The following is an 18050-nucleotide window of genomic DNA, read 5'->3' as shown; positions in this document are numbered from 1 at the left end:
TGAAGTGAAGGGTAACAACACTTTTGTGCTACAAAATCTTGAGGGGCTATATTCCACTTATCCTATAAATGGAAGGTTTCTCAAACACTACATTCAATACTAAGAAGTTGAAATATTTTTCATTGTAAATACTCCGGTTTTCTTTTCCTTTCCAAGATGTCAGTGTGATTTTCTTACAGCAAGGACTCCATAGCCCGAGGAGAAGGCACATGGATCTGCAGGTTCTCTGCATTCTAGAGGAGAAAACAGTCCCTAGATGGAGCCAATGTTGTAGCATTTTTTGGTTTTGATAAGATAGAATATTTGAAAAAATGTTAAGTTAGAAAATGGACATAATAATAGTGAATACAATGTTAGCAAAAAAAAATATCTTGATAGTGATGTCCATATCAAAGAAAATGTTAGGTAGATGCTCTAAAAAATTAAGGCAAAAAGAAAATGTTAGGTTAGATAGAAAATAGAACAAATAAATTCTGAAAGTGAGCAAGTCTAAATGCCACTACTCTGTTTCTACAAAATAATGGTTGTGTGTAGCTTGTTTTAAATGCCACAACCCATGACAGTCAAATAGTTTAATCTTGACTGCTTCATGCTTTAAATTTGATATTATAGTTAGAGAATAAGGATCTGGCCAAACTATTTAATCTTGGTAGATCAGTAGTTAGGTAGAGAATAATAAGGTGCTCATCAGTTTAATTTGAGCCCTTGGGGGTTATAAGGGTAGATTTAGATAGTTTGTTTTTGTTAAATAAGAAGAAAGGGAAAGGGTTTGCTAGCTTAAATGCACCCATTAAGTGAAGAAAAAATGATAGGATAAGCAAAGGGTAAGTAGAGAAAGGTTGCAGAAGTTTGATTATTCATTGGACTAAAGGTACATTATCATGTTTCACCATAGGTTTCTATGTCCATGATTCAATTACACAAAGTAAAAGAAGGTCTACAACATAGATTAATTAACTTCCCATTCATCCTCATTCATCCCTATATTCACTAATTTCCCCTTCCTACCTTCATACATTCATATTCATTCATTTTCCACTAAGAACCCCTTTTCCTAAGGTCAAAACCCTTTTTTTTCTAAGAAAAGTGAAAATCCCATACAAAATCCCTTTTTACATGAAAAACCCACAAAAATGATGTTTTCCCTAAGTATTAATGCATATATGAAAAAAAAAAAATCATAAAAAGCATTATACTTAGTCCATTTTTCCCTTTTCCGCTCATATTTCGTGTTAACATTAACTTATAGTATTAAATCCCTATTTTTCCCTTTCCCGTATATATTTAATTTCATTTATTATATATCCTGAAAACCCTTAGTTTTGTTTAAAAAACTATGTCTTTCATAGTAATATCGCATTGCAATATCGGCGGGATCACAAGCCTTTTTACATGCATTACTCCCTGCATTGCGAACTCCGATTACGATATGCGATGGGAACCCTGGACCCGATGCTATCTATATTACAATCTATTCCCATACTGCGTTCGCCCCCATCGCAAAGTCCCGCTAATAAGCATTCCCCTCCACCATTGCGAAATGCGATGCGCGATAAGTCCGGACCCGACGCAATATATACCATAACTTATCGCCATTTCGCATCTGCCCTCGTCGCAAGTCCCGTCCGATGAATACACCCTCCGCCTTTGCGATATCCGATATCTAATGGACCCGGACCCGACAACATTCATTCACCCGAATTAATAAAGTTTCAAGTCTGCCATATATGTTTTTGCGAAGGTTTTCTTTGTTAAATCATTTTTATGATTTTAACAAAGAATTAACCTTAACCTTCATTTAAACCGCAAATCTTTGTTTTAACCCATGTTAAAGCTCATTTAGCCATAATTAACCGTTGAAATCCTCTGTGCTGCTCCTTCACTCCACCACCATCCGATCTAATCCATCCAAATCCAACGACCCTTGGCAAATTTCCGGTTGACTCTCTATACGGGCATTACCCGCCCGAAAAGTGGTATCCCACCGTCCTCCATTGCTACGTGTCAGGCTCTGGTTATTTCGAGTGACTCCTCCCCAAAACCGCCAGTGCCTCATAAGCAGTGCGATGAAAATTGTCTTCCGCAAAATGATAAATGGTTACTGTTCACTATCGCGCCATATTTCAAAGGAAAACTGTTTTTCCCATTTAAAAGCTAAAATGACCATTTTGCTCTGTTTTCGCCTATTTTACACAGCGAAGCCTCCATAAGCCTATGCGACCATATAAACCATCATTTTACCTTCCAAAATGCCCCGGATTCTTTCCGATATCCTTTAAAAGCTCAGCAAAGCCATGAACGACCTCCTCTGTCACCATGTTTTTCTTAATAAGTTTTTGTGTTTTGCAAGTAAAGGTTGTTGTTCTAGGTTTGTAAACAAAAAGCCTGTGTAACAGTTTGAAGACAAATATGAGGATTTTACTATTGAAAAACACAGTAATAAAATTGGAATGCGCAGTAAAGGTAGAAAAGATCACAGTAAAGGTTACTCAACAGGGTGAAAGCATATTAAACAGAGTTTAAAGAGTATCAGGTAAAGATTAAATGAAGGAATTGGCCAGAGTAAAAGATACAAACAATCGATCAGCATAAAGGGAAAAATATCAGACAAACAAAGCCAGCACAACCTGAATAAAAGGGGACAACAAGAAGCAGTTCAATAGCTGCCCCTATCTTCTTGCATGAAGATCTTTTCCTTTCCTAGAATAAATCTTAATCAGTTTTAGGATATTTCTTAAGTTTATTATTGTATAAATAACTCTCTTCTCGAGATGTTATGGGTTTAGAGTTCAAGATTCATAGTTCATTGCTTGTAAAGTCTTGACTGTTAATACTACTTTGAACCTGGAAGCCACCTTTGAAGGAAGCTTTTGCAGACACTTGATGTACTCAGTTTTTCTGGAACCTTAATACAAAGCAGAGGATTCTGAATCTGGTTTTACACAGTTTGTGTTATCCTGTAAGTTTTTCCAGTTTTCAATCATCATGTTTTTCTTCATATGCTTATGACTTACAGAGATATCTAGGTAGGAACAATTTGTGTTTCAATTGATTCCTATAAGCTCCTGAAGTGATCATCTATTAAGAGATTGGATTAATGCAACTGTTTGTGTAGCTAATCCCCTCTAATCAATAAATCATCAACATCTTGTGTAAGCTTAAGTATACTGCCTTGAATCTTTTAAACGTAGTTTAGAAGGTTTTCACACTTATGATTGTTCTGTTTTACAGTCTGGAAACTGTGATAATCATATTTTTTGTTGTCTTCTACTCACCACTATTTTTGATCTATATCACTGTGTAATGCTTTATAGCAGCCCTCGGCTGAAGTATTAATATAACCCAAAGAATTAATTACTTTAATTCTACATCTGTCTTCATCCATTGGTCTTCCAAAAACTTAAACCAAAAACCCCAAAACATTTATTTTAGATGCTCTGGCATTGGTAGCTGACCTACTACTATCTCAGAGGTACAACATGAATGAAGAAACAAAATCAGGTAAAGGGCATGGAGGAATAACAATCCTAATAAAAGAAATATGGACCATGATTATAAAACTAGAGAAAGAAGACCCAAATAAACAATTTATATGGCTAAAAATAACATATATGGATGCAACAATATGGATGGCTACTTGCTATTTTTCCCCAAAAAGCTTAAAATTCTACAAAAAAGGAACCTAGATAGTGAAGACCCATATGTAGCGTTAAAAAAGATATTTCAAACTTTAGTACTAAGGGAGAACTATTCCTAATTGGTGATTTTAATGCAATAACAACAAACAATCAATCTATTAAGTCGGGCAGCGATATGGGAGAGGATAACAATCTGTTATGGCTTAGAGAGAATGAAGAGCACACTTGGAGGAGGATATCGCAAGATGGGAAAGGGCAGGTTTCACACCTTGGAGCAGAACTATTAGGTATTTGTAGCCTAAATGACATGGTTATATGTAATGGCATGAAAAATTAGCCGAAGTCCAATAATATTACTTGTAAAACATACAACGTGCAATGCACAATAGACTATGTTATATGCTCTCAAAGGTCTATTTCCAAGTTGTTGAACTTTTGTATGAGCGGACAAATGAGAAAAGTAAGCCTTCCATAATTGTCTCCTCAACAGAGCTATTTTCGGTTACTAATATTGAACAAAGTATTGCGAAACTGGAAAAATGGAAAGGCACATGACATTGACAGTTTACAAGTAGAATTTTTAAAATGGGGAATGAAACTTCTAGCCCCACACATCAAGGAGATATTTAACATAGTCAATAAATATAGCTTTCTGGTTGAGTGGACAAGCAATGTTGTTATACCTCTTCACAAAATCGAAGATATCAATAACCCTTCTAACTACCGTACTATTATGATCAACCCTCTTCTTGGAAAACTTTTTGGGAGCATGCTAGAGCGCAAAATTAGCGAATGGGCAGAAAAAGAGGGAAAATGAGCAAAGGGACAAGCTAGATTCAGGCCTAAACATTCTACCATTGATCATTGCATCACTCTAAGACACTTCATTGAAAAAGTTTGGGACAACCAAGGTGGGGAAGCATTTTGTTGCTTTGTTGACTTCAAAAAAGCCTTCAATACCGTCCCTAGAGATAAACTATGGCACAGAATGGAAGAACTAAATGTCCCAAAGGAATATGGGGCAGTTGTTCATAAGCTTTATGAGAGGGTTAGAGCCAAAATTAGAACAAAGGAAGGCATGTCTGAATGCTTTGACAGTGACATAAGAGTTGAACAGGGATGTCCTCTTTCTCCCACATTATCTGGTTTATATATTGATAAGCTTTAAGAGTGGATAAACAATACCAAAGGAGAAGGCATCCAACTGGAAAGATATGTGGTGAAACTACTTTTATATGTAGATGGCCTTATTCTTATCGCTAAATCGGTACAAGGTTTGAGAGAACACTTGAAAGCTATGGAACTCTTTTGTCAAGAGGTGGGAATGCAAGTAAATACCAACAAAACTAAAGTCATGATTTTTTCTTTGAAAAGAAAGAAACATCAGGGTACTTTTCTCTTTGAGGGCAACCCCTTGGAGGTGGTAGATGAGTACAAGTATTTAGGAATTGACTTTCACTATAGGCTTAGCTGGGAGACATGTAGATCAAAGAGAATCCAAGGAGGGTGGAAAGCTTCTTACCTCCTTCAGAACAGGTGTAGATAGGTAGAACTATGGGATTGGAAGACTAAGAAAACCCTCTTTGGTATATTAGTGGTGCCAGTTATCCTCTATGGTTGCGAAATATGGGGGAGCAACATGTCAAGCCACAAATGGCGACAAATAGAAAGAATTCAAAAGCATATGATCACAAGTAGCCTCAAAGTTAAATCAATGGTCCCATATGATATCCTTTTAGCTGAGGCTGGTATGTTTCCAATTGAGGCGTCAACGATCATTCATTTGCTAAGTTACCTAAAGAAGGTTGAAAATATGGATAAGCATCGGTGGCCCAAATTGGTTGTTGAAGAAGAGCTAAACTGCTGGAAAAAGACATGGATGAAACAAAACAGAAAGTGGTTAGGCAAATGGGACATAAATCTGCATGATTTCCCTCACGCTAAGGAGGAGATAAAAAGGTGGGTGTTAGAAAAATTTAGGATTGCCATGTGGACAAAGCATATAGGCAAAAATAAAGCATATTATGTCAAAGAATTTAACCCAACGTGGAAACATGACAATAAAGAGTATTTGAGTTCCTCAATTAAGGGAACAACTAAAATTTTAATTGCTCGACTGAGGACTAGCTCACATCATTTAAGATGTGAAACTGGTAGATGGGCGGTCCCTAAAGAAGATTGGGAAGAACGAATTTGCATTTTTTGCAACAAAGGGGTGGTAGAAACATAATGACATTTTATCAAAGAGTGTGTAGCGTATGAAGTTATCCATCGTCAATTTGTTAGCAGTCTAAAGGTGAACAATCTTAGTGAGCTTTTTGAGGAGACAAGACTTCACAAAACAACAAATTTCTTACTCAATATCCATAACAACAAAATCAACCTAGAAAAAAAATCTGAATATGGATTAAGCGATAGTGGGTGGTCCCTTACACCGCGAGGTCTCGTGGATGTCATTAAAACCATTTCATTTCATTTCACTATGCTCTATAACTCTTGGGTTTACTTGGGAGGTCCAAACATAGATGATATCATGTGATAAGTCTCAATTTTTGTAATAATAAGCATGAAAAGAGTTAAAGAAAGGAAAGAGAGACAACTCTTCTCTTTGTTTTAATGGCACGTTCTTTCCACTCAGAAGTACAACGTTGTTTACAGATACAAAAATCCTATAAATTATCCTTGAACACTAAACCTCAAAAGTCAGAAAAATAATCCCCTAACATAAGTGACCATTTCTTCAATCATCTTTAAAAAACCTAATTTAACTAACAAATCTAAAATTAAAATAAATCTAAATTCATTAAATAAATATACTTTATATAAACAATTTCTATAATATTAATTCTCACACATTTAATTAATAAAAAAATTTATATAAACAATTTCTATAATATTAATTCTCACACATTTAATTAATAAAAAATATGTTATTAAGACAAACATTTATTCAATCCCAAAATTGTTAGTGTGCAATGAGTGAGAAACACTATTCAAAATATTTTTAAAGACTTAAAATGCCATAATTTTAATCCATCAAATGTAATGTTTTTTTTTTTTTTGCATTTTAAGTTAATTATTCATTTTAAAATAAAAAAATAAATTAGATTTGTTGTGTTGGTGCAAGTGGTCGGTGGCGTCATTTTCAAAATTTGAATTCATGTCATCATTAGAAGGCATGGTTATGGTTAGAAAAGCCAAACAGTTGTTTTGAAAAAAGCATAAATCATAAAAGCAAAAAAAGCATAAAAAAAAAATTAATGAAACAAAATAATCACCGCCCTCATTAAATGCAATTCGAGTTTGGACGCCTGGCGGGAGGAGGAGTGATGTGTCCGCTGGTCGGCCTGGACACAAAGCAGGGTCTGATGTCGTCGTAGTTTTTTCACAGGACTTCTAAGCCGAGAAGAAACAACAAGGCATTCCTCTCGCATTTACTACAGGGCTCCGGACAGGGTATTCCTCTGGCATTTACTACAGAGCTCCAGCTCTGGGAAGAATCCCTTTCAATTGAGAAGCAGAGCCGGGCAAAGCTAAGACGGTGGGAAGCTGTTATATGAAAGAGGAATTGGTTGATGATGAGATAATTCCGCCCTGAATCCACCACTGTTCCTTCCAGCCGAAAATAATGGCAATTCACGCGTTTTTCTTGTGGAAAAAGGAGGACGGGGTTACTGCACAAGATCATGTACGGCCTGCAACAACACAAAACTCAAATGAAAGCAAATGTGAAAACTCAAATGAAAGCAAAGGTGAGCTGGATGACGCGAAGATGACACTAAGCGACGCAGAGAAAATTAGAGTTGAGATGATGATCAAGAATGGTGGCATTCACATTGTAGCATTAAGTTCAGATTCAGAATGCGAATGTGAGGTTAATTACGCAGCAGGCAGTTCGGATGCACAGGGAGTTCATATAATGTGATGGTCTGTTCGGTGGCCATGGACGCAGAACAGAGCAGAGTTGGACTTGAGAGTTCAGGCGATGTGATGGCGGCCTTCTTGATTGTTTGTGGTGTCTGTTGTGTTGTTGATGGCGGCCTTCTTGGTTGTTTATGGTGTCTGCTGTGTTGTTTTTGTTTTTTATAATTTTATTTTTGGCTTACTGTTTCCATCTTTTTTGTATCGTTGGCTCTCTGGTTATTCTCTTCTGAATTTTAAGCATGGCCATGCCGATTTTTGGTTTGATATCTCTCTTCTCTCTTCTTCTTTCTTCTTCTTCTTCTTTTTTTGTTTGTTTGTCTACTTTGGTTGCTTTCTCCTCTTGGCTTCGCTGTTACCAGTGGTTTTCATAATTTTATCCATTGGGATTAATGAATGGGAAATGAAGACGGTCCAACCCAGACCCAAAAAAGCAGACGAGCGGGATGGAGGTGCTGCTGGGCACCTGAGCTAGTGGCAACTTCCCCTAACTCTTCCATAAGCAGGAGAAGCACCGATTGCACGTGAAAGGAGCATTCGCAAGTATAGTTTCCTCATCGAGATGTGCGAGCCGAGTCCCAAGCAAGGATCAATGATGCCATCGCCTTTTCGTCTGATTCGTATTATTTCGGTCACTAGCTAGCTATCTAAGTGCATAAAGCCCTAAGGAATAGCCAGAATCTCACGCCTGGGCTTGGCACTCCGATCTGAATCGAAACAGCCGATGCAGATTCCACTGATGCAATGGGCACAGGTGAAGATACAAATTATAATGTGATTTGTTTTAAAGTTTAGAAATCTTCAAATTATAATGTGATTAGTTTTAAAGTTTAGAATCGATGCAGATTCCACTGATGCAATGGGCACTGCTTCATTTCTCTCATTTTAGACACAAATTATAATGTGATTTTTTCCAAAGTTTAGAACCAGCAATGTGAAGGAGCCATTTAATATTTTGGTGGTCTGAGAAGGAAAGAGAAAGGTCCATCAGCTTTTGGTCCAAAACCTATGGATCATCCTCATTTCAAGCACAAGCACAGTTAATCTCTTCGTGCCCTCAGGTTGTTTTGGTCTCTTTTAATACATTTCTATAATATGTTACTGGCTCCTTAATCTTTTTAAAGAGAATTTTGTTATTTTTTTAATATTTGTTTTACATGAATTTTTGGTTTTATTTTTGTTAGGTTCAATGCGTGGGAAATTATCTCTAGCCCTAGCAGTGGGGCCAGGAGAAGGTGAAGGAGGAGGTGCAGTGGAGGCAGGGGAAGGCGAAGGAGGAAGTGCAGTAGAGGCAGGGGAAGGAGGAGGAGGAGGTATTTTCGGTTAAATTTAACTCCCATTCTTCTACATAATTATATCAGAAGCATTTTTAAGAATTTATTTCATGTGCCTTGTAATGCAGGTAAATAAAGGTGGAGGTGCACTGTTGAATCTCTCTCTGCCTTTCACAGAGAGGCAAAGGGTGGAGTGCGAGTCCTCTTCGGGATCAAAGCCCCTGTAAGCTTCGTCATTTTCTCCTGACATATATGTAGGGTGTACTAGTTTCTGTTTTTGCATAGGATGGACTTACTTCTACCTGTAATTTGTGTTAAATATTTTCTTGTAATTTACAATTTATGGTTAATATCTCTCATTTTTTTCAGAAAATTTCTTTTAGGCCTTCGATTCCTTTGGGGTGGTGGGAGCAAAAGCGTATTGATAGGTGGATGCAATAAATGCTGCTATCTCACCGAACACATTCGGCATTAGTAATCATTCGGGAAATGCACGGGTAACAGAGGGTTAGTAAGGAAAGAACACCTTCGATCGACACATTAGTAAGGAAACACATTCCAACACATCGATCGGGAAAGCATTGAAGGAAAGGTAAGCTCCCAAATTTCTCATGAGTTTTTGTTTTCTTGGTGTTTTTTAAATATTTCTCATTATATTTTTCTGGTTTTGTTTTTGTTGTGTTCAATGGGCCAGGAAATTAAGGCTTAACCCAAACAATTCAACTAATGAAAGTTCCAATGCTCCATGGGTGTAGTGGGTGCAGCAAAGGCTAAAGAGCAGGTATGCCTGGTTTAATTTATCAAATAATTATGTGATGCCCGTTTTGAAATTCAAAGGGGCTATTCAAGGTTTATGGTTTCTGGTTTTTTCAAAATGTACTTATTTCTACCTAAAGTCTTTTTTCTCTTTCTTTCCCCATATATATTCCATGAAGTCAAGTGCATATTTGATATTTTAGGAAGAAATCGAAATATAGATATATAGATTCCTTCCATCACTCCCAATATACTTTGCCACTTTTGTTTGTTCCTCAAATTTTACCACTCCAAACAGACTTAACCAACTAAATTTACACTAATTAAAATGGCCCATGTAAATAGTCTTCCAAAGGCAAAAGACAATTGTTGGCATGAATACAAATACTACTCAAAACATTAAAAACCAACTATCTTCTAGGAAGTTTCAACTCACGAACCATTTTCAAAGATTCAAAAACGGTACTTTACCTCATATGTATGTTGGTTGCCCTGATTGTAAACCTACTGCTTCCTTTCAGCATGTAATCGCACCAGCAGACTCTCCACGCACCAGCAGTCAAAGGCATACAGCATGTAAACGCTCCAGCACGTCATACGCAGGTCCAGCATGTAGCGCTCCACGCAGGTGGTTTGGTAAACAGCGTTCATTCAAATGCATACCAGCAGTTCTGCGCATAGAAGACTCCCGCACCAGCACTGGAGTCCTGTTAACGCACAGCGCTTCCAAACATATGTAAACGCACAACACTAATTGAATACACGCTCCACCACGCAACGCAATCACACCTCCACGCAGGTTTTACTCAGCGCACCAACAGCTCCACGCAGCACTAGGCACCAGCGTTCCAACATCGCTCTGATACCACTTGTTGGAGATCAGATGCACAGCGGAAATTAAACAAAAATATACAGCTGATATGTCAAGCACATAAGACACAAAAATTTAACGTGGTTCACCCAACCAATCTGGGCTACGTCCACACAACATAGGCATCAACAATTTATTAATCAAACAGGAGACTACAAAAATGAAATCCTCACAAAACTCTCACCCTCATAGCAAACAATCCGAATGGTTGCCTCTTATATAGCAAAGAGAATCTAACAACCTCATTAACTCACTCACATAAAATATAGGAGGCATTAATCATCTCCCAACAACCTGGAGCTAATCTAGGAACTAAATTTCTATTGTTGTCACCTACAAAGATTTTTGCCTATTTTACTCCAAACAGAAAATCTCAATAAGAGTCTCTCCACAACTCCTAGTCGTTCTCAGAAAGTCAAGAATTTGACCTTTCCCAGGGGCTTCGACAGAATATCGACGACTTGCACATTAGTCCCAATGCGATGGAGCCTTCTTGCTCCTCGATGTACCATATCCTAGATAAAGTGGTACCTGATGTCTATATGCTTGGAGCGATCATAGAACATGGGATTCCTCAATAATCGAATCCCCCTCTGGTTGTCACAGAAGATCACGATGGTATCCAACACGTGTCCAAACAACTCACTGAAGAGCTTCCACAACCAGACAGCTTCACACGAGGCTATACTCGCAGCTATGTATTCGGCCTCAGCGGTGCTCAAAGCAACCGACTTCTGCTTCCTGCTCATCCAGGATATCGAAGCAGAACCCAAAGAGAACCAACACCTAGAAGTGTTCTTGCGATCCTCCACATTGCCTGCCTAATCAACATCAGAATAATCATGCAGCTTCACATTTCCAGCAGTGTATCTCAATCCATGAGAGATTGTGCCCCGAAGATATCTCAAATGATTCTTTGCGCCAATCCAATAAGGCTCAACCATATATGAGCCCAACATGCTAACTGCAAAACATATATTCGGAAGGAAGTTCACCAAGAACATCAATGCGAATGAGTTTATGAAACTCAGAGGCATTTCCCAAATCAGGTCCGGCATCACTACCACATAACTTTTGAAAGTTAAGCTCCATCGAGGTAGTCATGGGCTTGTAGTTCACCATTCCAAATCTAGAATCCAACTCCCTCTTACTTTTGCAAATGAGAGGGTCTGCACTTGTCAGAAAGAGGTCGTCCTCATAAGGTGCCAGTATAAGAGGTCTATCATCCACAACCTTCAAGCACTGGTTTGGATCGGCTTCACTCCTAGTGGATCTCAACTTCATCAGCTAGCTATCAATCTTCTCATATCAAGCCCGGGGTGTTTGCTCTAAAACATAGAGAGCTTTCTTCCACCTGCATACTTGAGATTCCCAATCATGAATCTCAAACCCCTCAGGTTGTTCCACATCTGAGGTCTTGTTATTACATGAGGGGAATGGTCCCCTTGTAATATTTCCTTCGGTACATCTCGGACATGTACCTACATGCTCTTCTTGAATTGAAGCATCCCTTTTACCATGTGACTCACATCGGGTAGGGCCTTATAATGAAGATGGGCAAACCTCCGGTGCCATTGAAGAGATGTGTCACACAACATGGTCCCCAATGGACTTCCTGCAACTTGATACAAATTGCCAATCCCTGAACCCATGAGTAAAAGCATCTTGAAAATTCTATTTTCAAACACGTACCTTTCCATCGATGAATGCCACCTTGAAACCTTTGGCTTCCATTGCCGAAATGGACACCGGGTTCTTCTTGAGATCAGGTACATAAAGAACTTCTTTTAAATGAATCATGTTACCCTCATTCAATTGAGGGGTAACATTCCCTACACCCTTTCCGGGATGGGTGGCATCGTCTCCAAGAAAAATCTCCACGATTGTCTCCTTCTCTATCAAATTAGAGAGAGCTTCCTTCTATCTGATGAAGTGCCTTGAAGCACTACTATCAATAAGCCAGATTCCCAAAGAGTCTGGAGGAGTAGTGGAGAGGGCCAATATAAGATAATACTTCTTTAGCTTATCAGAAACAACATTTGATTCTTCATACCTGGAGTTCCTTGCATTCTTTGAAGAGTCGGCCATTTCCTTGATGACTTGCATTATTTGTCATTCCTCCGATCATTGAAAATGTCCCTGGAATGATTGTTATCATCATCAAGTGATGTGTCCCTACCATTCAGACACTCCTTCGCATAATGGCCGAACTTATTGCAAGCAAGGCATATGCCTTTCCTTCCACCCTTAGATTCAGACTTCCCATTGAAGTGATCTTTAGGTAGGCCATTAGATGCTTCCGCTACACCACTCGGATAATATTCTCTGCTTCGACTTCACCCTTGGTGAATTTGAAGAGGGATGAGGAACCCATTGAGCCTTTTTGTCCTTTCCAACTGTCTTTGGTGATTGCTCTTTCACTCTTGCTTGGGCTTTCTCTTCACCTCAACTCTGATACCATGTTAATTTTAGGTATGTTCTATGCTGAGAGAAAATTTACATCAATTTTCCATATTAGCTCAATATCAATTCCAAATTAGCAATCACATTTAGCATGATAGTAAAATGCAGATAGAACATAAACATAAATCGTAGAAAACAAGCCAAGACAAGAGGACACAAGATATGGCGCCAGCTAGGGACAAACCCCAATGTGAAGAAACTCTTGATCAATTCTTCTTATGCCCTTCAATACTTCAGCAGAGAGAGAGATAGTACATATACATTAGAAGTCAACATTTTGACTTATCTAAATAAGAGCAGAGATCTTCTCTAAGAAGATGGCACATGAGGTAGCTGATCTGAACTCAGGTGATGACATACTGCTTCAACTGATCCTCCAAGGTGACTCCATCACCATGCAACACTGTGCTGCACCTCATCATCATGTTGCACCCGTCACTGTGCTGCACCCAATCACTGAGTTGCTCTTCATCACTATGCTGCTCTCATCACTTAGCTATGCCCAATCATCATGCTATGCCCATCATGTTGTACTTCATCAACACTCTGCTGCATCCTTCATGCTGCACTATGCTGTACCCTTTATGCACTCAATGCATACTGCAGCATATCACAATTTTGCCGTTGCAATACATCATACTGCTGCACCTCATGCTGCACCTCATTGCAACATTCATCATCACTGTGCTGCACTCATCATGCTATGATACACTTCATCACTATGCCCATCATCATGCTGCACCTTATTACAATGTTGTCACATCATATAATATCATGCTGCTGTTTGCTGCATTGTTGGACTCAAACAACAATTCAGACAACCTTCACAATGTGGTCATTGACTGGTTAGGGCATCAATGAAGTCCTACCAGACTTCACACATCAGCTGCAACATCCCTCCCAAGGCTACGGTCTCCCTTCTTCAACACTCCTAAATGAGCCATGCTGTCACCTACAACAAAGTGGCATAAGGACATATCCTCCAAAATGTGATATGATAGCTGACTTTCCTTACGTCTCCTTCATCATTTGGCTGATAGGGTCGTCTCCAACTATAGCCATGATGACCTCCTTGAGGGCTGAGACTAGCCCTCCTTTGACTGCGGTTAGAAGCACAAATGGACAACTGCTATAGTCCTCTATTTTGGTGACTGCAACCTTCTCTTTTTACTGCAGCTAGGGCAGACTTGAGACTGTAGATTAGGAACCATTCAGGCAGCGTATTGTAGCTCTAGAGATCCCCTAAGACTGCGGCCAAATCTTGTGATTTACTGTGGCTAGGGTAAGACTGTAGTCCTCCCATTAGGACTGCGACTTGCTAGGAATAGAAACCTTCTACCTGACTGCGGCTAGGTCTTCCTGTTAGGGCATCGTTAAGGCTTCTTTATTAGGGCAACGCTAGGGATTCATTAGGGTAGCATTAGAACAACATTAGAAGCCCATCTTCCTGATTGCGTTAAGCCTTTATCTCCATGCCAGCTTTAGGGGCTAGGGCATCTTCTTTAGAGCAACGTAGATCTTTCTTTCCCATGGCAGCTTCTAGGGTAGCGTATATTCTTAGGATCTCTCCTCCCACCAAAACCCAAAGACAAGTGGAGAGGAAAAGATCACAAGAAGAGTGTGTGTCCAAATGACTAGCAAGCCACCTCTTTTTATACTAAAACATTTGAGCACAAGTGGGGGCAATTTGGTAGCTGGCCGACCTTGACGAATTGTCCCATAACACAAATAAATTGATATCTCCATGAATACATGTCAGAATCGGATGATCTTTAGATCAATCCTATACCTCTTGACCTAAGGAATCCAAGAAAAATATCAGCTACCATAAATAAGATGACCCATATGGAGTTTGGCCCTAGTTGCCAATTTTAACACAAGGTGTGTTTTTTATTACATGAAATACAAAATAGACTCTCCAATTTTATATAACAAACAAGGTGTGTTTTTTATTACAATTAATTATTGCGTTCCACACGTGAAATACAAAATGGACCCCCCCCTTTTATATAACAAGCAAGGTGTGTTTCTTATTACGATTAATTTTTGCGTTCAACTTTGTTAATATCTTATTTGATATTATTTTGTATCTGTAGATTCTGAAAAATCCTAAACCGGAATTCCTACTGCAATAACTAATGATATTTCTCCTACTTGTTAGATTTACATGAACAAGTTATTTGCAGTTTCCTACGACAAATATTGAAATACATACACTGCAATGTTCACTTAATTAATTTATATGTGGAAACAAGAGACTGAGCAAGAAAGAAAATACAACATAATAGCACCGTTATTTTTGGACAAATGTCCTCGGAAAAATCTAATGCGGGAAAACTGGTGCAACAGATCTAAGGGTTTATTATTATTAAGTAGTAGCAAATTTTGAATACATCTCTGAATACCTCACGGGCTGTTCAATTATAGAGAGAAATACTGGCAGAAAGATTTGTGAGATTACCTCACACAATCACCGAGAAAAATTCCAGTTGATCCAGACACTAGATGAGGTGCCTCTAGTAGGTCCTGTGCTGCCTCTGCGCAGTACTCATGCATTCCCTGCGTCAACCCCTATAGGCACTACATCATCTAGCCAGTTGATCGATTTGTTGCCCGGAGTCACTGCTCTCAGCCTCTCGGTCTCACACCCCGGCTCGGCTTCTGAAACAGACTCTGCTGCAAAAATTTCGGACTCTCTCTCACCCTCTGCGCTGCCTCTGCGTGGCCCTGCGTCAGCCTCTACGTGAGAGATGGTGGATCACTCTCTGCCTCTCTCTGCTGATGATGCTGATGATTCTCTAACTGAGAAAATCTCTCTCCGGATGCTATCTCTACCCGTTAACTACAAGAAATATACTGGATCAAAATTTCCTCCTAAGAACTTCTCACTTTAGAAATTCAATCTCTTGATCTCTCGGTGTATTTTCCAAATGACCCTCAAGCTTCCTTAAATAATCTTCTCGTTAACATTCAACGACCCAAATTAAGAGCTAATCAATGGCTAAGATTTTAGCTTGATCCTCGACTTCTTCTAGAAGTTACACCCACAATTAGATTAATACCCATTAATATTTTTAATTTCCTAAGTTTAGACTTAGGGTCCCATTAAAAAATATTAGTTTTTTTAATAAAATTGTCTCTAGGTGGAATTTCCCAAAATGCTTTCTGGGTTCTTTGGAATGCATGTGCCCAAGTCTCCCTGCAAAATTTGAGGCTTAGAGCACATCCGATGCTACAATAAATAAACACTCTCTCTTAGCGAGGAATGTGCTTTAGCAATATACGTTGCTGCATACTGCTTTGACTTTGAAGCATCGTCCTCTGCACTGTTGATGTCTGACATGTTGTCCACCAACTATTGTGCTGCTGCTGCAATTGTACTGCTGTGACACTGCCATTGTTAACATTGCATCCGTACTACAACTCCCTCTCAAGTGTTGCATCTGTGCTGCTGCTAGCACTGATACTGCCTATTGCCATTGCACTGCAAACTGTTGCTGCTACTCTATCAACAACGAAAAAACATCCAAAATTACTGAACTAACTGTGTTCAGTATGATACCACGTGAATGCTGGAGCCTGACTGTTGCTAGTCTTTGCACTGACCCTCTGAAGCCACTGCGCTGCTGCTGACCTCTGCTTTGTGCCATCTGCATTGCTGCCAACTCTGCTCTGCGCTGTTCAGTCTCTGGCGCTTTTGGCGCTCCTAGCCACTGCAACTATCTCCGTGACACTCTGCACCATCTGACACTAGTCCATCTTGCTACTTCTGATTTGGGCTCCCGTAGCAAGTAAATGATCCTATAGGTGGGCTCCTTAAGGATCCTGCCCATTTGTAGCTCTTTCAAACTACAGTTCCAAATCAGCCTACGTCCCTCCTAGAGGTATCTCGGCTGTCATGGCGAACTCCTCATCTTCGATCTTTGCGGGCGCAACCTTCAAATCGTGCTTCTCATCCTTGTCCTTCTTCTTGACATGACACTGAGTAGCGTGGTGACCCATCTCACCACACCTGAAACACTTGATCTTCGAGACGTCCTTCTTACTTCTCTGCTGCTCCTACTGTCCCTTCGATGCAAGGGCTGCATTATCCTCCTCCTCCTTGGGCTTCGACCCACTGTTGCTGCTTCTGTCAAGTTTAACCTTGACTCTCTCCTCAACTCCTCTTGTTTTAGAGTTGCCCACATCTCATCCCAATTCGGCAAGGCTGCTCTGGACAAAGACTTGCCACTCATTTGAGACAAAATTGAGGGCCAGTCTAACGAAGTCTGAATCTTGAGGTGTATGCCTTGCACTAGACAATTCATCACGGGTCTCCTTAAGCTTCGTGAGGAATGGATCCACACGCTCCCCCTTCTGCATCTGAGCAAATCTTAGCTTTTGCTCCAAGTACATCTTTTGTTGCTCGGAAGATCCTTGATATAACGTAGACAATGCGTCCCACATCTCCTTAGCAGTCCCTCTGCTAGCAATATGACAGACCACATGAATCTTCACTCCGTAGAGGATCATTATTTTTGCCTTTGCCATTTCAACTCGGCACTTCTTCAACGGATCTGCATCTACAGGCACAACCACAACGCTGTCGACATATGTCTTGAGGGCATGCTCATCTAGAAGGAATGACATTCTAACCTTCCAGATGACATAGTTGGATCTCCGTCCAACCTGTCCTAATCCCTCAAGCCACTGGTTTCCATTTCTGCCACAAATACAAAGTCAAATGACCTCTTCTCTCCTCTGTGCTGCTGCTGGGCTAGCCTACGCACTCCCTGCTGGAGCTAGTAAAACTACTGCCCCTTGCTGCTCCTCAGCTCTAGAGAATTCAAATTCGCTGGCTAGGAATTCTCCGAGGAAGAAATTCCCTTAACCGTGCTTGTCCTCTTTCTTTTGATGATTTTCTGCCTAGTAAACTGCCTATAGAAAAATTTGTGTCCCAACAACTCTCCTCACATTGAGGTTTCAGCGCTGCTCCCTCTGGCCTGACAAAATCTCGATCTGGAAGCCCTTCTCTCCATCGACTCACTCGGAGAGAGACTGCCTTGAAATTTCAGCGCTCCGGCTAAGAACTACGCAAACCCTCTGGGGTTTCGAACTGCTGCCTCCTGCAGCTTTTTGATCTCCCTC

General features: G+C 39.8%; 1 long non-coding RNA gene across 2 annotated transcripts; it reads left to right on the top strand.

The window, feature by feature from the left end:
- Nucleotides 1–6949: 6949 nt before the first annotated feature.
- LOC149236638 (uncharacterized) lies at nt 6950–9614 on the top strand. Of its 2 annotated transcripts, XR_016268420.1 has the most exons (6): nt 6950–8313; nt 8484–8598; nt 8744–8872; nt 8962–9056; nt 9203–9425; nt 9528–9614. It is a non-coding gene; the product is annotated as an uncharacterized LOC149236638 (long non-coding RNA). The 2 variants fall into 2 exon arrangements; XR_016268421.1 differs by lacking the exon at nt 6950–8313 and having other exon boundaries at nt 8406–8598.
- Nucleotides 9615–18050: the final 8436 nt, after the last annotated feature.

Source organism: Pinus tabuliformis, chromosome 8 (genome assembly GCF_031772625.1).
Source record: "Pinus tabuliformis cultivar Carrire ecotype Pingquan chromosome 8, CPIR1, whole genome shotgun sequence".
Classification (NCBI taxonomy): domain Eukaryota; kingdom Viridiplantae; phylum Streptophyta; class Pinopsida; order Pinales; family Pinaceae; genus Pinus; species Pinus tabuliformis.
The sequence above is the reverse complement of the archived record's forward strand: the minus strand, read 5'-3'. Positions and strand labels throughout refer to the sequence as shown.